The following is a 21362-nucleotide window of genomic DNA, read 5'->3' as shown; positions in this document are numbered from 1 at the left end:
CCTCCCAATTCGCAACTTCCTCCCCCACCCCACACGCTTAGCTGTTGCTTTCTTCTCTACATTATTTATTTTCTTTTATGGATGCATGTTTAGAATGACAGAGTCATTTTCTACATTCAGGCATTCCTATCTATCAAAGAGAAGTTCTTCATTACATGAATTTGCACCTAGCATCCTGGTTTAGAGAAATGTGGTTGTAATCTTTTTCATTAGATCTGGTTTAGGTACAAGGGAGTCCTGGGGTGGTGTTTATTTTTAAAATCCAAAATGACCTGGAACACAAATACATAATAAAATATTTCTTTGTACATCAGTGTACCCATATATTACAATCCTCAAAGGAAGTTTCGTGGGTACATTCTGTTACTTATGTGACGTCAAACAGAAGCCTTTTAATCTGCATTGTTTTCAGGGCTGCAGGTGTATTTTCATTAGACTAGCTAGCGGTAGCTGGCCAAAATCCAGTGGTCTCAAAAAAACTAGATTTTATTAACCTTTCGATGGGAGGCTACCAAGAAATTCCAGAACTGTAGACTAAATGTCAAGGCTCAGACTAATACAATACAATACAATACAATACAATACAATACAATACAATACAATACAATACAATACAATACAATAGCAGAGTTGGAAGGGACCTTGGAGGTCTTCTAGTCCAACCCACTGCCTAGGCAGGAAACCCTATATCGTTTCAGACAAATGGCTATCCAACATCTTCTTAAAGACTTCCAGTGTTGGGGCATTCACAACTTCTGGAGGCAAGCTGTTCCACTGATTAATTGTTCTAACTGTCAGGAAATTTCTCCTCAGTTCTAAGTTGCTTCTCTCCTTGATTAGTTTCCACCCATTGCTTCTTGTTCTACCCTCAGATGCCTTAGAGAATAGTTTGACTCCCTTGTTAGATATTAGCATATATCGCAGCAAGTCTCCTCTCTGGTCTGCCGCTACAGCGGGAAACAGGTATCGTTCTGATTGGTCGAGAGGCGTACCCGATCCCTATAAAAGGGGAACCCTCCGGCCACAGAGCAAGCTGGATCACTACTACTACTAATAAAGAGCTGATAAGTCACTACGTGTCCGCAGTCTGTTCTCTCGTTGCCCGAATCTAACATTGGCGACGAGGATGGGATCGAGAGACAGATAGGACGAAGAGAGCTACTTCAGAATCCCAGGATTCGATCCAGCCCAGGAATTCGGCAGCAATTCTGGCAGCCATCTCAGGACACCGCAGCGCGGCAAATTCAAGCGAAGAGAAGATGGCGATGCACAATCCCCCCGCTACGTTCGACCCGATGAACGACGAATGGGAGGCTTACATGATTCGTTTTGAGTGTTTTCTCAAAGCGAACGAATACACGGGGATAACCGATGCCCGAAAGAAGAATATCTTCCTCAGCTACTGTGGGCGAGATGTTTTCAACACGGCCAGAGACCTCTCCGAGCCTACTCCAATACAAGTGGTATCATGGACGGCGTTGCAACAGACTCTACAGATTCATTACGCGCCAAAACCTTCCCGCCACGTTTGCCGCCAAGAATTCAACACGCGGAACCAGAAGGCGGGAGAATCAATCAACCAATATGTTGCAGCCCTACGTAAAGCAGCAACTCACTGCGAGTTCAGGGATCTGGACGAGCATATCCTGGCAAGACTTGTTTGTGGGTTAAGGGACATTTCGCTACAAAAAAGGCTGTTGGCAAACCCAAATTTAACCCTACAAATAGCGCTAAACGAAGCAAGGGCATCCGAGTCAGCGGAAAAATCATCGGAAACCATACAACGCGGATTCAATGTAAGCCAGCCAGCACCCAGACACACCAGAGTACACTACGAGGACACCAACCCCGACTACGAGGATCCCGAGTTCGAGGACAGTCACCTGATGCGGAGCAGTCACATGAGGCCTGGGGGGAGACCCGGATTCCGTTTGCCGCCCTGCACAAGCTGCGGAGGGAATCACCCCCGGTCTACCTGTCGGTTCAGGAACGTTGTTTGTTCACACTGCAACAAACTTGTGCACATCGCACGAGTGTGCCGGAGCGAAGTCCCTGCCTCACGGCAGCCTCCTATGTACCGCCAAGAGAAGCCCAACCCAGGGGCCTGGCGAAATCAAAAAGGGCGCCCAGAGAGAAATCCACAAGTGTTTACCCAGAGAGACAATTCCCAAAGAGCTGAAAGGGCGTATTCCCAGAGAGATTATACACAAAGAGCTGAGAGAGCATTCTACCAAGACGCTCAACGAGAGTATTTTCAGGATACAGATGCTGAGATAGAGTTGACCCAGAGAGAGGAATTGCGAACGTATCTCACCACAATAAGTCAGGTCCGCACCAAGCGACCTAAAAAGCTGAAAGTCACAGTCCTCTTGGAGGGCTCTCCTTGCGAGCTAGAAGTTGACACAGGATCGTCCCTGACGATCATTTCATGGGCCTCCATGAAAAAGGCTATCCCTAGCCTCAAAAAGAGCCAACTACGCGTACCAGACATCCTGCTACGAGACTACCAGGGAAACCAAGTCCCCATCGTGGGCCAAGGCACGTTCCGAATTCGTTTCAAGGACATCGTAGCCCAGCTGCCCGTGACCATCGCCAGCGCTCTGTTACAGAACCTTCTAGGACTAGATTGGTTTGAAGCTTTGGGATTAGAAGTCACCGGAATCAACGCCGTGGAGAACAGCAGCGCTGAACAGATTTTTAAGGAGTTCGAGGCTGTGTTCAGCCCCGGTCTTGGTAAGTATGTGGGTAAACCAATTTCATTCAATTTAGACCCCAAAGTGGCGCCAATCCGACTTAAACCGAGACGAGTGCCTTTTGCACTCCGCCCAAAAATAGATAAAGAGATAGATAAGTTAGTAGAACAAGGGATCCTTGAGCCGGTGGATCACGCGCGCTGGGAAACTCCCATTGTGATCCCAGTTAAACCAGACGGGTCCGTCCGCATCTGCGCGGACTATAAATGCACAATTAATGTCGCGCTACAACAGAGCGCATATCCTGTACCAGTGGTACAACACTTTTTGCACTCGTTGGGGCCAGGAAAGATATTTGCTAAATTAGACATGGCACAAGCTTACCAGCAGTTTCCCGTGGATAGCGCCACGGCGGAGGCACAAACTATAGTGACGCACAGAGGAGCATTCAAATGCAACCGGCTACAATTCGGTGTGAGTATTGCTCCAGGTCTGTTCCAGAGCGTCATGGAACGGCTGTTGCAAGGGATACCAGGGGTCGTCCCCTATTTCGACGACATCTTGGTATCCGCTGCAAACGAGGAGCAACTATTAAAAAGAGTCAGAACTGTTTTGGCCAGAATCAGAGAGAAGGGTCTCCGCCTCAAAAAAGAGAAATGCCAAATTAACGTGCCTAGCGTAGAATTCCTGGGATATAGGATCGATGGTCAGGGAATACACCCCACTTCAAAGAAAATTAAGGCGATTCAGGACGCCCCCACACCACGAAATCAGACCGAGTTGCAGGCCTTCCTCAGACTACTTAACTTCTACAGCGTTTTTCTGAGACAGAAGGCGACCGTTGCTGAGCCATTACATCGACTACTCCAGAGGAACGCAACATGGAGATGGGGACGATCTGAAGCAGCAGCTTTTGCCGCAGTAAAGCGCCTGCTCACCACCGACTCGCTGCTAGTGCAATACAGCCAGACGCTACCGCTGGTATTGACCTGCGACGCATCCCCATTCGGAGTCGGCGCAGTCCTTAGCCACAGGATGCCAAACGGGAACGAAGCACCCATCGCATTCTACTCCAGGACTCTTTCATCGGCCGAGAGGAATTACAGCCAGATGGACAGGGAAGCGTTAGCTGCTGTAGCTGGAGTAAAACGTTTCCACGAATACCTCTACGGCCGCGATTTTGAACTGATTACAGATCATAAGCCGCTGTTGGGACTTTTGGTGGGAAACCGCCCCACACCAGTCTCCCTTTCTCCACGCATGACCAGGTGGACTGTTTTCCTGGCCGCGTACTCATACAAGTTAATCCATCGACAGGGCTCCACTCTAGGACATGCAGACGCACTCAGCCGTTGCCCACTTCCAGAGCTCTTGCCAGACCCCACTCCCGAGGTACCAGTGTTGTTAATTGACTGTTTGGACTCAGGACCGGTTTCTTCCTGCGACGTTGCCAGATTCTCTGCTAGGGACACTATAATAAAGCAAGTTCAAACCTGGGTTTGGAGGGGGTGGCCGAAAGGAAACGTGGGCCCGGAATTCAAGCTATTTTGGGGGAAACGTGATGAGCTTTCAGTGTTGCAAGGTTGTTTATTATGGGGGGATCGAGTTGTTATTCCTTATGCGTTACGTAGAAATGTATTAGAGGCATTACATGTGGGGCATCCGGGGATCGTTAGAATGAAGGCGTTAGCAAGAAGTTACGTTTGGTGGCCCAACATGGACAAAGAAATAGAGGAATGGGTGGCCACTTGTGATCCATGCCAGGAATCGAGACCAGCACCCCCGGAAGCGCCCGCCACAGAATGGGAGAAGCCTAAAGCACCCTGGTCGCGAATACACATCGATTTCGCAGGGCCAGTCCAAGGTCAGACTTTCCTTATAGTTGTGGATGCATACTCCAAATGGCTAGAAGTAGTCCTAATGACTTCAACCACGGCAGAGGCAGTCATTAAGGTTCTACGGTGACTTTTCGCCACTCATGGCCTGCCCGACCTCCTGGTCTCCGATAATGGGCCCCAGTTCACGGCCATGCAATTTGAAACGTACTTAGCAGGTCAGGGAATTCGGCATGCCCTCGTTGCGCCATTCCATCCGGCATCAAACGGACAGGCGGAGAGAATGGTGCGATCCGCAAAAGAGGCCCTTGCTAGGATGGGTCCAGGTGATTGGCAAACACGCATTGACCATTACCTCCTAATTCAACATATTACCCCCAGCGCAACGACGGGTAGGAGCCCCGCTGAACTACTCATGGGCCGCCGTCTACGGTCTCACCTGGACCGTCTTCACCCAAATTACTCTGGCACATCGCCCCCAGACTCTACAAGCAAAATTCGGAATTTTAGCATAGGGGATTCAGTATACGCCCACAACTATGCAGGGGGAACATTGTGGATGCCGGCAAGGGTCATTGGCATCACGGGTCCACGATCATATCTGCTAGAGCTTGAAGATGGACGAAATTGGAAAAGGCACATCGATCAACTACGAGGTCGCCTGGCACACTCAGACCTGCGGGCTGACGATGAAAACTATCTGCCAGCACAAAGTCAGCCACTCGAGAGCCCCAACACAGAGAACCACGACGCCTACGAGCCCAGGATAGAACAAGAGGTCGAAGGAGAAACCGAACAACGCCAAAGCAACGAAAGCCTGCAGACCCCCGAACGCGAAGCAGAAAAAGCAACCGATCCTGAAACCACTCCAGATCAACCAGAACTGCGGCGTTCCACCCGTGTAAGGCAAACACCCACGTATCTTAAGGACTATGTAACTAACCGGAATGCTCAATCTAAGAGGGGAGGGGTGTTAGATATTAGCATATATCGCAGCAAGTCTCCTCTCTGGTCCGCCGCTACAGCGGGAAACAGGTATCATTCTGATTGGTCGAGAGGCGTACCCGATCCCTATAAAAGGGGAACCCTCCGGCCACAGAGCAAGCTGGATCACTACTACTACTAATAAAGAGCTGATAAGTCACTACGTGTCCGCAGTCTGTTCTCTCGTTGCCCGAATCTAACATCCCTCTTCTTTGTGGCAACCCCTGAGATATTGGAACACTGCTATCATGTCTCCTCTAGTCCTTCTTTCTATTAAACTAGACATACCCAGTTTCTGCAACCGTTCTTCATATGTTTTAGTCTCCAGTCCCCTAATCATCTTTGTTGCTCTTCTCTGCACTCTTTCTAGAGTCTCCACATCTTTTCTACATCGTGGTGACCTAAACTGAAAGCAGCATAACAAGTGTGGCCTTACCAAGGCATTATAAAGTGGTATTAACACTTCACGTGATCTTGATTCTATCCCTCTGTTGATGCAGCCTAGAACTGTGTTGGCTTTTTTGGCAGCTGCTGCACACTGCTGACTCATATTTAAATGGTTGTCCACTAGGACTCCAAGATCCCTTTCACAGTTACTACTACTGAGCAAGGTACCACCTATACTGTACCTGTGCATTCCGTTTTTCTTGCCTAAATGTAGAACCTTACTCCTTTCACCATTGAATTTCATTTTATTAGATAGTGCCCAATGTTCAAGTTTGTCAAGATCCTTCTGTATCTTTAGCCTATCTTCTGGAGTGTTAGCTATTCCTGCCAGTTTGGTGTCATCTGCAAATTTGATGAGTTCCCCATTTATTTCTTCACCCAAATCATTGATGAAGATGTTGAAGAGTACTGGGCCTAAAACAGAAGTATGTGGTACTCCACTGCATACTTCCCTCCATGAAGATGCAGTTTCATTGAGGACCACATGTTGAGTGCGGTTGGTCAGCCAATTACAAATCCATCTGGTGGTGATGCTGTCTAACCCACATTCTTCTACTTTATCTAGTAATAGGTTATGGTCTACCTTATCAAATGCCTTACTGAAGTCCAAGTAAACTATATCGACGGCATTCCTCTGGTCCACTAATTTTGTCACATTATCAAAGAATGCAATAAGATTAGTCTGGCATGATCTGTTTTTGACAAACCCATGTTGGCTTTTGGCTATTACTTTGCTTCTAGGTGTTCGCTAATTCGTTGCTTGATTATCTTTTCCAGAATCTTTCTTGGTATTGAGGTCAGGCTGATAGGTCTGTAGTTTCCTCCATCTGTTCTTTTTCCTCTTTTTGAAGATGGGAACCACATCAGCTCTTTTCCAGTCCTCTGGTAGTTCCCCGGTGCTCCAGGATCTCTGAAAGATATAGTTCAGTGGTTCTGAGATCTCGTCTGCCAGTTCCTTCAGAATCCTGGGGTGTAATCCATCCGGTCCTGGTGATTTGAACTCGTCTAGGGTAGACAGGTGCTCACTTACCATTTTCTTCCCTATTTCAACTTGTGTTCCTAATCTGATATTTGTGGGGCTGTTTTTGATAGGTTGGACTGTTTTATCCCTTTGTGTAAAGACAGATGCAAAACATGAGTTAAATGGTTCTGCTTTCTCCCTGTTGCTTGTCACCTTCTTGCCACTTTCTCCCAGCAATGGACCAATTGTTTCCTTAACTCTTTTCTTCTTTTTAACATGTTGGAAGAAGCTTTTTTTGTTATTTATTACTTTTGTGGCAAGCCTTTCTTCATTGTGAGCCTTAGCTTTCCTCACTTCATCTTTACATGCTCGGACTATTTGCTGATATTCTGCCTTAGTTATGTCCCCCCCCCCCTTTCCACTAATGAACCCAAGCAAATCAGAACTCTGAGACTGGGATCCTTCTCAAGGGTCTTCTTTATTGAGTACATCATATTGGCACAGCTTCAAAGGAAAACCAAGTCTTTCCCGCAGTTTCAGTATAATTAACCTAGGAAATAACCCCAACCCCAAGTGTCACAAATCACATTGGCCAATTGGATTAATAGGTGGGCTCTTCAGGCACGCCTTCCCCAACCTTATTTAGTAGAGAGGATCTTGGTTCTCACAAGAAAGCTCTCTATTGTATCTAATAATGCATTCCAACCTCCTTCCCACCTTTCCGCTCTGTGCGGCAACTGAGGAGCAGAAAGATGGTTGCTGCCAGGTTCAGTTCGAAGTTGACACTAAACTTGGAAGAAACCATGCAAATCTGTGAAGGTGTCCAAAGTTGAGCTTGATTTTTAAAAAGACTGCCTTAGCCTCCCCCCCTCCCCCGTACGTATACATAGATATTCCAAGCAGCTTAAACTATCCTATTGTATTTTTTTATTATTATTATTTTGATATTCACTTTTTATTTAATTTTTTTTTATTGGATGAAAATTGTACTTATTCCCACTGTTCACCTAATAGCTATTCAATGAAGAGTTATTTAGGAGGAAGGAAGAGTGCTCCCCACATGAGTGGGTGGTAAATGATTTCTTTCTTCCTATTTAATTTCATTCAGATGCAAAAGCAAGTGGGTGGATTTACTAGAGAAGAAGGAGAATGACAGTCCTGGTGGTTCCTCCGCTCTTATGAATGGGAAGCAAATATTACCAGGAGTTATTTAAAATGCCCCACAGCCTGCAGCCCAATGTTTGTAGAATGGCTAGAAAGGGAGACTGACAAATTGCCTGGCAGATCACTTGCAACCTGTCATTTTGATGAAGAAAAATAGGTGGGATGTTTAATCAGTTCTATGGTAGGAAAGCAGCTCATTATCTTATTGGGGGTTGGCCAAAGACCTTTTGCTGCAGAACATTAATGGAGCCCTAGTCTATTCAAGGCCACAAGAATGTAGGGATATGACCAGTGGTGGGGTTCAAATAATTCAACAACTGGTTCTCTGTCCTAATGACCAGCTGGGTAGGTGTGGCTCGGTGGTCATGTGACTGGGTGGGCATGGCCAACTCGACATCACTCAGATCAATGGGCACTTTGCCTTACCTGTTAAAATGTAATAAGGGTTATCCAGAGAGGCAGTTTCTGTAAGCAGGGCAATAAAGATTAGGCTAGAAACAACACCAGAAAATTTCCTTCCTGCCTTCCTTACAGGATTAGCTCTGTAAAGTGGGGAAAAATGAGATTTCTTCCAACAACCGGTTCTCCAAACTGCTTAGAAAGTTAACAACCGGTTCTCCCGAATAGGTGCAAACTGGCTGAATCCCACTGCTGGATATGTCCCACATAGGACACAGGCTTATTTTCTCAGTCAAAAAACTCAACAAGAATCGGTATGATCAGCCAGTTGATGGGTCTTTGAGCAAATTGCTCCTAGAGAGCTGTTCTTACATTGCTAGGCATCGAAGTCTTCCCAATGTTCCATCCTATCAATTACACACACATGGCCAGCTTCTGATAATGAACTCAGGGTATTTATTGCAATCATAAATCCTAACTGTAGCAACAACATAAACATATTGCAAACCGCAAGCTTTCTGCTTAGAGCAGAAAAGCCAAAAGCTTACTTTTCGGATAGGCCAAAAACACAAAACACCAATTCAGAAACAATGTAAGATTAAAGAATGTTACTTGACAAAATATGACAATTATACTAAGATCCAGAGACGGTTCTTTGAGGAGGAAGTAAACTATACGCCATACTGGTCCAGAGACTGGAGCAAAACAAACCAGATTATTAGCTCCACATCCCTTATATCAGCTTTGAATTTTTATAGATAGAGTAACACAGTCCATAGCTAAGTCTAAAGAAAGAAAAGTATGTCAAAAGCCATCATTGTTAATAAACAAAAACACAACAAAAAACCCCATAGTGCTAACCCCTGCCTGGTCCAGTGTATGTAAGAGTTAATCTAGTAACTGAGGGAGAGGGTTTTTATGTTTATTTTTTTTCCATGCCAATATTGTTCATTGTGAGAACTGTTTCTTTCAATCTTTTTTCCTAAGAGGTCAAAAGCATGACAGGAAATCTGCATGGATGAGCTAACCAGAGGGATTAGAGATTTCACAAACCACCTGCAGGCAAGAATGTTTGGTTCCGGTGAAAATTCACACAGCGAGGTTCCAATATCATCTCTCCCTTCACTAGTCAACCTTAGACAACTCCATGGAATTTACTATGCTGAGGTAGTGCTCCAGTGTGTGAGGATGCTCCAGTTATCAAGAGCTGACAGGTCATCACCAAAATACTACTGTCAACTTGACAAAGCCATTGTTAACATTCCTTCCTTGCTTGAAAACTTCTGGGATAACACCAGCAGGCCTTGTTCTACTTCAGGGCAACTTTCTTGCACTTGTTTCTTGATATTGTCCCTTTCCCACCACTCAGTGATGATATTTGAAATTAATTTCCATAGGCTTTTATCTTAAACAAACACATCTACCCCCTTTCTAATACAATTTACAGACCAATGACTTTAATTAATCATTTTTTAAATCTATGATATAATAAAGTACTTAAAGTCCAAGAGACATTGCGGCAGATAGGAAGAGGGAAGGCTCAGGAAAGAAGTGGGGTTGAAGAAAAAATGGAGAACTGACAGAGTGCTGTGTCTCCCAGTGTAATATGATGTTTATTTATTCAGCATATGGTGAAAATGTTAAAAAGCACAATTACTTTCTCAATGACCAAATGTGAAGCTGTATATGATATATATGTATGTGATAAAGAATTTTAAATTGCAATTTACTCAGGAACCCAAGTTAAAAGTCCACTAAGGAGCAACGCAACTGATGATGAAAGCAAGATCCCAGAACGTTAGATACAGGTAGCTCATCCTAGTCTTGCTCCTCCCCAGCCTCTCAATATTAGTGCAAAGAATCAGCTTAGGATAGAGACTCTTCTATTCTGGGTTTTCAAGCCGGGGGGGGAAAAAGATAAATTCAAATATCTTTATTACAGTTTTTGACCAGCTTTTACGGCAGAAAGGAGTTTGATAGAATAATCCTTTTAATCCAGGAGGGATTAAAGAGGAAGGGGGGAAAGGGAAAAATAGGGCAATAAAATAAGATAATCAAATTAAAAGTTTTGCCCAATTGCACAACTTGTTAAAGATATTTGGCCACCTGATATATATGAGGTTAGCTTCCCTTAAAAAGTAATAAACATAACATTGATCGATGTTACCCTCAAATTTGGAGATGATTGGGAACATCAAAGCACATCATGGGACATCATAAAAAGGACATGTATGAGAATATGAGCAAGAGTTTCTATCGCCCTGATTCCAAGGACTAAGTTTCTACAAATGAAATCTTGAAATGAATGAAATCTTCCCACCATTAAAGCATCAACAGAGGGATAGAATCAAGATCAAGTGAAGTGTTAATACCATTTTATAATGCCTTGGTAAGGCCACACTTGGAATACTGCATTCAGTTCTGGTCGCCACGATGTAAAAAAGATGTGGAGACTCTAGAAAGAGTGCAAAGAAGAGCAACAAAGATGATTAGGGGACTGGAGACTAAAACATATGAAAAACAGTTGCAGGAACTGGGTATGTTTAGCTTAAGAGAAAGAAGGACTAGGGGAGACATGATAGCATTGTTCCAATATCTCAGGGGTTGCCACAAAGAAGAGGGAGTCAAACTATTCTCCAAGGCACCTGAGGGTAGAACAAGAAGCAATGGGTGGAAACTAATCAAGGAGAGAAGCAACTTAGAACTGAGGAGAAATTTCCTGACAGTTAGAACAATTAATCAGTGGAACAGCTTGCCTCCAGAAGTTGTGAATGCCCCAACACTGGAAGTCTTTAAGAAGATGTTGGATAGCTATTTGTCTGAAATGGTATAGGGTTTCCTGCCTAGGCAGGGGGTTGGACTAGAAGACCTCCAAGGTCCCTTCCAACTCTACTATTGTTTGTATTATTGTATTGATGGGAGGATCTAAGTGGGCTCCGGGAAAAGCCCATCTATGATTAGGTTTAGATTGTATAGTTACCCCTTAGTATAGGGCTTGTGTCTATCTAACATTTGGCAATAGTATTCAGTGGTGATATCATTTGGATGAACAATATCCCTGATTCTTTCTTTTACGAAGAAAGGATTTGGCCTTCTCCATGGTTAATTGGCCTAAATATTTGGGAGAGAGGCCAAGACTGCAAAGCTCTTCTAGACTGATATGGTTCCATCAGGTCTGTAAGGTTAAACATGATTCTAAATCTTGAGATTAGAATTTTAGTGCAAGGCTGAGTCTTAATTTGGCACATTAGCTTCAAGCCTCAAGTTAGCACTGAGGGTGCATTTTGGGGTACCAAACAAAGTCCTAAGGAAATTCAGTTGAATGGCTTCTAAGTGCTCAAGTTTGTATATAGGCCAAGTAATATCCCATATAATAGTTGGACAACTTTTAGCTGTAAACAGTTTGACTGCTGCTAGAATTTAATTTGCCCCCTGTTGCCTATAAAATTTAGTTATTGCTTGTGTGTAAAAAACAAAAACAAAGATGCTAAAGAAGATGCTGAAGGATTGAATTGGTCAATTGCTTGGAGTACCAACACAATGTAGTTTCTGTGTTAAATTACCAGGACAAAAGGATACTTTTATACAGTACTAGCAGAAGACACTTTGGCTAAATATTTCACATCATGCAGAAGTGTTATGACGGAATACTTTAAATCTGGACATAGAAGACAAACACCAAATTTATCCATATATGCTTTGCTGATGCACTTAGGGAATTAGCTAGATTAGATAACTATACATACTTTGAAGGTGTGACTTAGACAAAATGGAAGAGAATAAATTTTAATTAAGAGAATATATGAAGGTACAAAATGAATATTTCACATATGGACTGTACTAAAAAGATGATTAAATCCATCTTTGTATCAATCTGAGGGCTGTTAAATCTATACCGACAATTGATAGCATTTCACATGCTGTACAAGGTGCATGGATTTTTGCTAAATGCCATGCTACCAATTCTTGTCATTTGAGAGCCTTTATAAAGCCATCGTGATTGTTATAGGTTCTGTAAAGTTCTATTTGGTCTGTCACCTGCACCTAAAGTTTATAAAGAAAAACCCCACAATAGACTCTGTTATTTAGTGTCATTTGAAATATGGATGATGATGTTTATGCAGCAAAACATGAAATGTTTGTGATATACCATGAGAGTTTTTGTGACATTTGATAGAAAAAGACTTAAGCTAAAGAAAAACAAAGGCCACTTCAGTGTTGAAGAGACTGCTAGGACATCCATGATTAGGACATATCTCACTCAAAAAAATTAAACTTGATCCCAAGAAAGTAGAAGCTATTTTGCAAGGCTCAATCTGGATTTGTTGTGTTCTTTCCTTGTTACCTGAGGCTAGCTTATAAAAGCTGTTTCTCATTATAGAAATATTTTGGAACTACTCTACCTGCTGACTGGTCTGCAGAAGCTGATTCTGTATTTCAGCAACTGAAAGATGCATTAATTACGGAAATCTGTCTGATTTATTATAATTTGAACCTATACAAATGATGCCTGCTTTGTGTGACTTGGTGCCATACTTTGTAAACTCAGGAGGATTGCCCAAAGACACTTGTTGCTAGCCATTCGCTTTCTTTGCTAAACCCAGGTTTAACATGAATGTTTGGAATATATGTGGATTATAACCATTTCAGTGTTTATTTACTGTATGAGGACATCTATGTGTGCTGTTCATTGACAAATCACAAATCACTTCAACCACATAAAAGCACAATTTTGTCACTTCAATTCAGATTCTCAGATGGAGAGTACCATCCTATGATTGTGTTGTTCAACACATTTTTGGGATAATGGATGAAGCTTATTTCTTATCACATCTTCCATTACTTGATTCACAAAACTCAATGGTGGAGGAGGAGGGCTATTGTGCTGTTGATTCCTGTATACTGGATTTTGTATCAACCCTGCCTTGATTCTCAGCAACATAATTCGTTCATAATTGTTCAATCCAACCAATGCCCATTAATAATTCTTGCTGCATTTTCATTATTTAAGCACATTACTGCCAAACTTCCTGAACATTGTAATTCTTTAATAGCAGAAAGCATTGTAATACCTCAATAAAATGTGACAAATTGTTAAAGTTTACTCATGAGATACACCAAGATGCAGCACAAGCCAAACAAATTCTGCATGCTAAACTTGAGATGTCAAACACTTTATCAAGAACTATGGGTAAATCCCACCTTAATGTGATGGTCAACCTCAATGCCTTCTTTCACTATTATGCTATCTTGGACCAAATTGGGCAGTGATATTGTTGAAGCCATACAGCAACAATATGTCCTTTCAGTTGATTATTTTTATTCATATCTGAAAACAGTTTTGTTACCATATGTTCTGTTTGCTTCCACTGTCAGTGCACTGCAGGACATTTCTACTTGTTTTGAAAATCCTTGTGAAGTGCTTACTGAAAGTGCCCAACAGTTTGTAGGTCACCTTGCTACAACTTTTTCCAGTGCTTACTCTTCCAGGAGTAATGGGAAGATAGAACATTTTTATTGCTATTTGAAAGCAACATTGCTGCACACTGTGAAAGGAATTATTGGAAAAAGGAATTACCTAAGATTTTAATAGTATACCAGTCTGCTACACACAGGACTTCAAAGGAGACATTTGACCAGTTGCTTCTTTCTCAAGACTTTCATACTAAGCTTTCTCATCTTTGTCCTGAAGGTAGATGACTAAGCTATTAGAGAATATCTTCAGAAATGCCAAGTCCAAATGAAACGTTATGCTGATACCACACATATTGTTCGATTAGATAGTTTAAAGCTGGGGACTTGGTATATGTTGCTAACAATTCATTGCTCACAAGTCAACTTATGAAAATGTTCATTATGTTATCCTTTGAAACATTTCCAAGCTTTGCTTTGCACTAATCAATAAATAGTAGATTGTACCATTTTAATTAGCACTGCTAACTTTCACTGCATTGCAGTGAGAGGGTAACCCCCTTCTTCTGATCGGCTGACAGCTGCATCGCATAATGCTGAGACTCTTAAATCACAGGAGCCAAAAGGGAGTAGCTCAGTAGAAAAAGCGGCAAACTCTGAGGAAGTAAACTTAACCAAGGGGCAACAACTGGAACTGGCAGATTTGTCAGATGACTTCATGATATGTTTATGTAGTTCTGGGTATGGTCTTCTATATATGTTTGTACATCTACTTTGTATTGGGAATTGTGATATTTTTTAAAGTTATAGGAGTTATTTAGGATTTGTCTGAGAAGTGCTGGTTGTGGGGAAGAGAATGCAGTGCAATGCAAGTTCCAGGAGATAGAAAGCGGAAGGACCTAAGAAAAAAATGGGGAAAGAGACTAACAGAGTGCTAGTTAAAGTATTACAGAGTTCTGGGTTACAACTTACTCTGAAGTCTGTTAAGAGCCATCTAAGAAAGAATGCAATATATGACACCATCTGTGAAAGGGATTCCCCACCCCACCCCAGATTCATTTCACAATATACATCCTAGAAAATGTTATAATTTAATTGTTTTCTTGGTTGTAAGTATCTTTAAAGTCCATCTACTCCAGAGGTCCACAGGCCGTGGGCTACGATCTACTACCAAGTCATGGCCCATTCAGAACTGGGCTGCACAAGTGACGGACAAACCCACACATGCAGCTCCATTTGTGTGAGTGGTGGCATGCATGCCCATTGCTTGTGCAATGGAGCTGCATGTGTGCATGCTTGCCTGCTGCTCTCACAGATCCATCCCCCTTTCCCCTCTGCTAGTCCACAAAGAAAGCCTCGAGACCACTGAAGTAGTCCACCCCCTTACCAATGTAGGAAATGTAACTGTTACTGTGAAAGTCCGAAATCTGGTGAATGTCGACATTCACCGGTGAATGTCGACATTCACATAGTCGCTTGGTGTATGTCCGAAATATTTGCTAAATACCCTTATCCTCTCGACACCCTTACCCTAATACCCTTACCCTAATACCTCGGCTCCTCGCTTCCTTTTAAGTGTCTTCTATTCGCGGACTTTTTTTTTTAAACCTGCGATCCTGCGTGGTTAGAACGAGTAGTTTCCAGGACCGTGAATTGAAAAGCAAAAGGAAAGCGTTACGCTGAAATTTCGGACTTTCACAGTAACAATATGTCACCGTGAAAGACCGAAATTGGTATGTGTCGACATTCACCGGTGAATGTCGACATTCACCAACATTCACCGGTGAATGTCGACATTCACCAATTTCGGTCTTTCACGGTGACATAACCACTTCAACATCTCTGATGAAAAATCACCTATCTTCTTCAGCAAAGTAATGGATTTAGAGACAGATCTAATCAAATTTGTGTGTTTTAACAAATGCAGTTAATTGTTTGTTTATATATGTCACCGTGAAAGACCGAAATTGGTGAATGTCGACATTCACCGGTGAATGTTGGTGAATGTCGACATTCACCGGTGAATGTCGACACATACCAATTTCGGTCTTTCACGGTGACATATATATAACGAGTCAGCGTAACGCTTTACTTTTGCTTTTCAATTCGCGGTCCTGGAAACTACTCGTTGTAACCGCGCAGGATCGCAGGTTTTTTAAAAAAAGAAGTCCGCGAATAGAAGATGCTTAAAAGGAAGAGAGGAGCCGAGGTATTAGGGTAAGGGTATTAGGGTAAGGGTGTCGAGAGGATAAAGGTATTTAGCAAATATTTTGGACATACACCAAGCGACTATGTGAATGTCGACATTCACCGGTGAATGTCGACATTCACCAGATTTCGGACTTTCACAGTAACATATATATATAAACTCATTTTCTGAAATTCAGGTTATGGCAGTTTATATGCCAGGAAAATACATTAGCTACATAAAAATCTTCTAGTTAATAGGGTAGGGAAAACTGAACCATAATGATGATTTTGTATTCTTCCTCCAGGAAGTTCACTGTAACTTGGTACTTGGGCTTTACAATGCAGTCTTCGTGTTTTGTTTTTTCCTCCAACTATTTTCATTTGCGAGTTGGCCAGTATGTTTGCTGTGTTCCCTTTAGTGACATTAAAAATAAGCTTCTTATAGCAGCTTCAAGTTCATGTGGAGAGAACATGAATTGCAAATCTTTTGCCCTTCCTTTTTCCACAGTTGGACACAAGTTTATGCTTTGATATTATGTGGAGAAGGGGAAAAGATGTGACTCTGCTCGAGGAGAGGGGAAAATATAGTCTAACTAATGAGGATTACATTACAGTTATTGCTTAAGAAAGTGTGCACAGTTGCTATTTTAAAAATCTAGGCACTTTGTAAGAAATAGCAGTCTTGTTGGAGTAACAGAAAAAAGTAGAGAATGGAAAGGTAAAGCAAAATTCCAATGTTACCTGCAAATAAATGTTGGAAATATGCAGGGAAGTGATTTTATAGGAACAAGGATAGACAATTAATGATGAATCTAAATCAGGGACATAAATTTCATTGATGGTGGATCTGATTTATGGTAAAAGAAAAAGCAACCTTGACTCCAGCATACTATGCTAGCCACTACCTAGACACATCCAAATAATTTCTTTGGGCAATGATGCACACATCCTCCCCAAGTAATACACAAGCCTTTCAAGTCCTGCTGTACTGTATCATGGTTGTGTGTGTGTGTGTGTGTGTGTGTGTGTGTGTGTTCTTGGGAGGAATGAGCAATGAAGGTCAAGCATACAGTATATATTTTGAATAGGTCACCCAAGGCCTGAAGGTCATTCAAACCACCCAGCTAAATCAAGCAGGCAGCTGTATTGGGCAGCGGCAGTATAGGAAGGCGCTGGAGGTGGATGGTCACTTTTGTGACAATGACAAAGGCACCAAGTCATACTGTGTGGGAGAAGGTAACAATAAGCCACTTCTAGTTTCATCAAGAAAACCATATGAATTAAAAAAAACACCCATGAAAAAAAATCTATCCATCTATCTGGTCAAAGGAGTGAAAATGATTTGATGACATATAATCAATCAATACAACAGTGATTTCTCCCTGTCTTATCCTGGTTTAATTTTTATACCTTTTTCCTTTCCAGTGCAGCTTAATGAAATTTTGTTTTATTTCAAAATGGTTGGCAATAGTAATTAAAGATGTAGCCAGGGGACCATGAGTTCTAGTCCCGCCTTAAGCATAAAGCCAGCTGGGTGGTTTGGGGCCAGTTACTCCCTCTAAGCCAAGCAAGTCGGCAATGGAAAATCACTTCCAAAAATGTTGCCAGGATAACTACAGGGACTTATTCATGCTATCACTAGGAGCTGAGATTGATTTAAAGTCGCAACTGATACATTTCAGCTTGTAGTAATCATCAGTCTACACTGCCTTAATTCCCATGTTTACAGCATTATCTCATGTTTTACACATCCATCTGCACAATGAGAACAATGTATTGTTTTGAAAAATCAGAAGTATTTTTTTTTTTACTTTGCTTAACTTTTTTTGATTAGTCCATAACTGTCTGGGCAGACAGACATACACAAAATAGATTCATTAATCATTTAGAATGTGGGAGAAGGATGACTGGGGGTATGTGATTTCATGTAATTACTTCTGATTGATGAATCAAGATAGGACCTAGGAGTGAATCAATCCTTATCTGCCATTCTTTCCTTCCATTCTCCATAGAAGTTGTCTAGCTCTCTAAAAACCTCTAAAAACCCTAAAGGAGCAGAAAATGATATATGACTCTTTCTGAGCTGAAATATCATCACAGGAATTGGACTTCAACGCTCAGAAATTAGATTTTGCTGAAGCTGATGCTCCCTTTGAGCTGATGTCAGCAGCATTAGCTGTAATGGAAGGAGACTCCAATTCCTGCATACAGAAGTCCTTAAACCAAATCCTCTGAAAGAGAGCCAGCAGTTTTAATGGGACTACTTCAGACTAAGTGCACTGGTAATTGAAATGTCCCAAATTATTTTATTACAGACCAGAATGATAAACTGCCAAACTTGAATAAGAGCTGTGGAATGCCTGGAGCTCTATGAGACGATTATTTGTTTGCAGATGTTTCATTACCCAGTTAGGTAACATCATCAATGGGACTGTGGGGTTTGCTCCCTGTTTATATTCAATAGTTTGCCCTGCTAGTGCTGCTGTGGGCATGTGTGCACCTTTCTCCTTAGCAGTGAATTATCAAATAACTATAATGAGTAACTATATCTCTTTCTCTGATCCAAGATTCTGTTTCTCTACTTAATTTGGTTGATCCAAAGATAGTTTTTCAAGAGGCAACAGGACTTGCTGGTTTGTCTTTGAAAACATTTCACTTCTCATCCAAGAAGCTTCTTCAGCTCATCCAAGAAGCTTCTTCAGCTCTGACTAGATGGTGGAGAATGGAAGTATTTATATTCCTTGCAGACAGTTGGTTATTTGCATTCTTTTAGCAGCTCTGCAAATGACCAGCTGTCTGCAAGGAGTACAAATCTTTCCATTCCTCACCATCCAGTCAGAGCTGAAGAAGCTTCTTGGATGAGAAGCGAAACGTCTTCAAAGAAAAACTGGAAAGTCCAGTTGCCTCTTGAAAAAAGCACCTTTGGGACAACCATGACCTGGATGACTGAGAATATCCATAGACATTGATTTGGTTGATCCTATTTTACCACTGAAATTGTGTTGTGTATTATTTCTTATAGTTGCTCATTATAGTGAACTGCTAAGGAGAAAACCATACCTACACAAAACTACCAGGGCAAGCTACCAGATATAAAAGGGAACAAACCCCACACTTAGTTGGACTGGATGATGTTACCTAATCAGATAATGAAATGTCTGCAAGGAAACAACCTAGCTCAGAAAGCACCGAGGACTCCATAGGTCAGCTGTGAGCTATATATATTCTCTTCTGTTGGAATAAAAGCATTTTCATTAAGGGAAAAGAAAACAACCTTTGTAAATGTTAGATATTTGCATAAACTGCTGTAGTCTCCACTCAGGTCCGCCACCAGGGAGGGAACAAGGGGTTATTCTGATTGGACGGGAGGTCTGCCAAAGGGGAGCTGCACGACCCCGTATTCAGCTGGATCACTACTACCTAACTAATAAAGAGCTGTTGTCACAATCGTCTGGAGTCTGTCCTCTCGTTGCCCAAATCTAACAGTAACCAATTTTATTTCTGTCAGAAAAGACTTTCATTAGCAATTGTGACTAATATAGGGTTAAGAAATTGCAAGATAATCACTGCAGAACATTGAATTAAAGGTTGACCAATTTCTCAAAAGTTCATTGGTGGGAATAATCTTCCTATTTTTAAACATCTATCTATTCAATACAACTTACAAACTGTAGGTTAACTAAGGTAGCAACATATCAGTCTTTGGAATAAGTAAAAGGCAAAGGCATGGATGTTTGCATCCTGCAGGAAGCTTAAAAATTGACCCATGAATCTCTGTGAGATCTCTGACAGTGGAGACAGACCAAAGCATCTAATATGATGAAATCATGGGAAGAAAGATTGGGTCCCACTACCATAAAGTATCTCATTGCTCAGTTCAACTGGCAGCCCCCAGCCAAACTTGCAGATTTGGACCTAGTGCATACTGGGATGAAAGACCATTGAGAAAGGGCTATAAGTTAGACTGATAAGGCAAAGAAGTAGCACAGGAGAAGCCCCCTACCCAATCACTTTTGTATGATAGCTAAAAAACAGAACATGCACATCAGGGGTGAGTTCCTGCCAGTTCTAACCTCTTCTATAGAAGAGGTTCCACAAATCTACAGTGCCGTTTAGAACCGGTTCCAGCTCCCTCCCCCGGCCCGTCCGCACATCATCAAGATGAAGAGCGAGAGGAGGAATTCTGGGAGTTGAAGTCCACAAGTCTTAAAGCTGTCAAGTTTGAACACCACTGGGGTTTTTTCTAAAGGGTTAGGGGTGCAAGGGTCTTGTAACTTGACAGCTTTAAGACTTACGTGCTTCAAATGCCAGAATTTCTGAGCCAACGTTTTGGTTGCTAAGCAAGAGCATTGTTAAGTGAGTTTCACCACATTTTACAAGTTGGCCATGCCCACCCAGTCACATGGCTGGCAAGCCACTCCCACCCAGTCACATGGCCAGCAAGCCACTCCCACAAAGCAGGCCACACCTACAGAAGAGGTTCTAAAAATTTTGAAACCCACCACTGATGCACATGTAGTCAACAGAAATCGAGCTCCAGAGTCTTCACTTTTCCACAGAGCACCCATTTTTAATTTTATTTATCTAATGATCTCATAACAGAGGAATTAGTATCAATCTTTTAAATGTAAAGCATTTAACATATACATTTTGGTGATGGAATTTTAAGATTTTATCATTAGTTTATTTGACTATTGTACTAAAGAATGACTCAGATATTCAACAGACCAAAATCTTGAAGATTTAAAAATGATGATCACTTACACCACAGTAGATGGATGGATCTATATACATCACAGTAGATTGATCTATAATTGACGGTGAGTTAAAGAACCTTGTTGCTCTGATCCTGATGATCTCTACTTGATTTTGTTTTACCACTGAAGTTGTTTCATATAATATTCTTATAGTTACTCGTTGCAATACAGATTTTCCAAAGCTGATCTGCCTGCAATATTAATACTTTTGCCAGCATTCTGAGGCTAAATTAAAATGAAAAAATAGGCAAGGTTTTGATTTTTTTTTTAAAAAAATAGAATATAATAACTTACAAAACAGAGAATTAAAGGCATAAGGTCTAAACCCACTTCTTCAAATCGAACATACTTTTGTCCAAATGTTTTGCTTTCAATGTTATGGCTAATTAAGTGATCAAAACAATAACAACTGCTGAGCTCCGCAGCTTGAACTCAGTGTATGTAATAACAATTTTTTTTTTAAAAAAGAATAAAACAGTTGATTTTTCAGTCCCATTGCACATGTAGCCATACATATTTA

The sequence above is a fragment of the Natrix helvetica genome (assembly GCF_964273705.1).
Source record: "Natrix helvetica genome assembly, chromosome: 1".
Lineage (NCBI taxonomy): Eukaryota > Metazoa > Chordata > Lepidosauria > Squamata > Natricidae > Natrix > Natrix helvetica.
The sequence above is the reverse complement of the archived record's forward strand: the minus strand, read 5'-3'. Positions refer to the sequence as shown.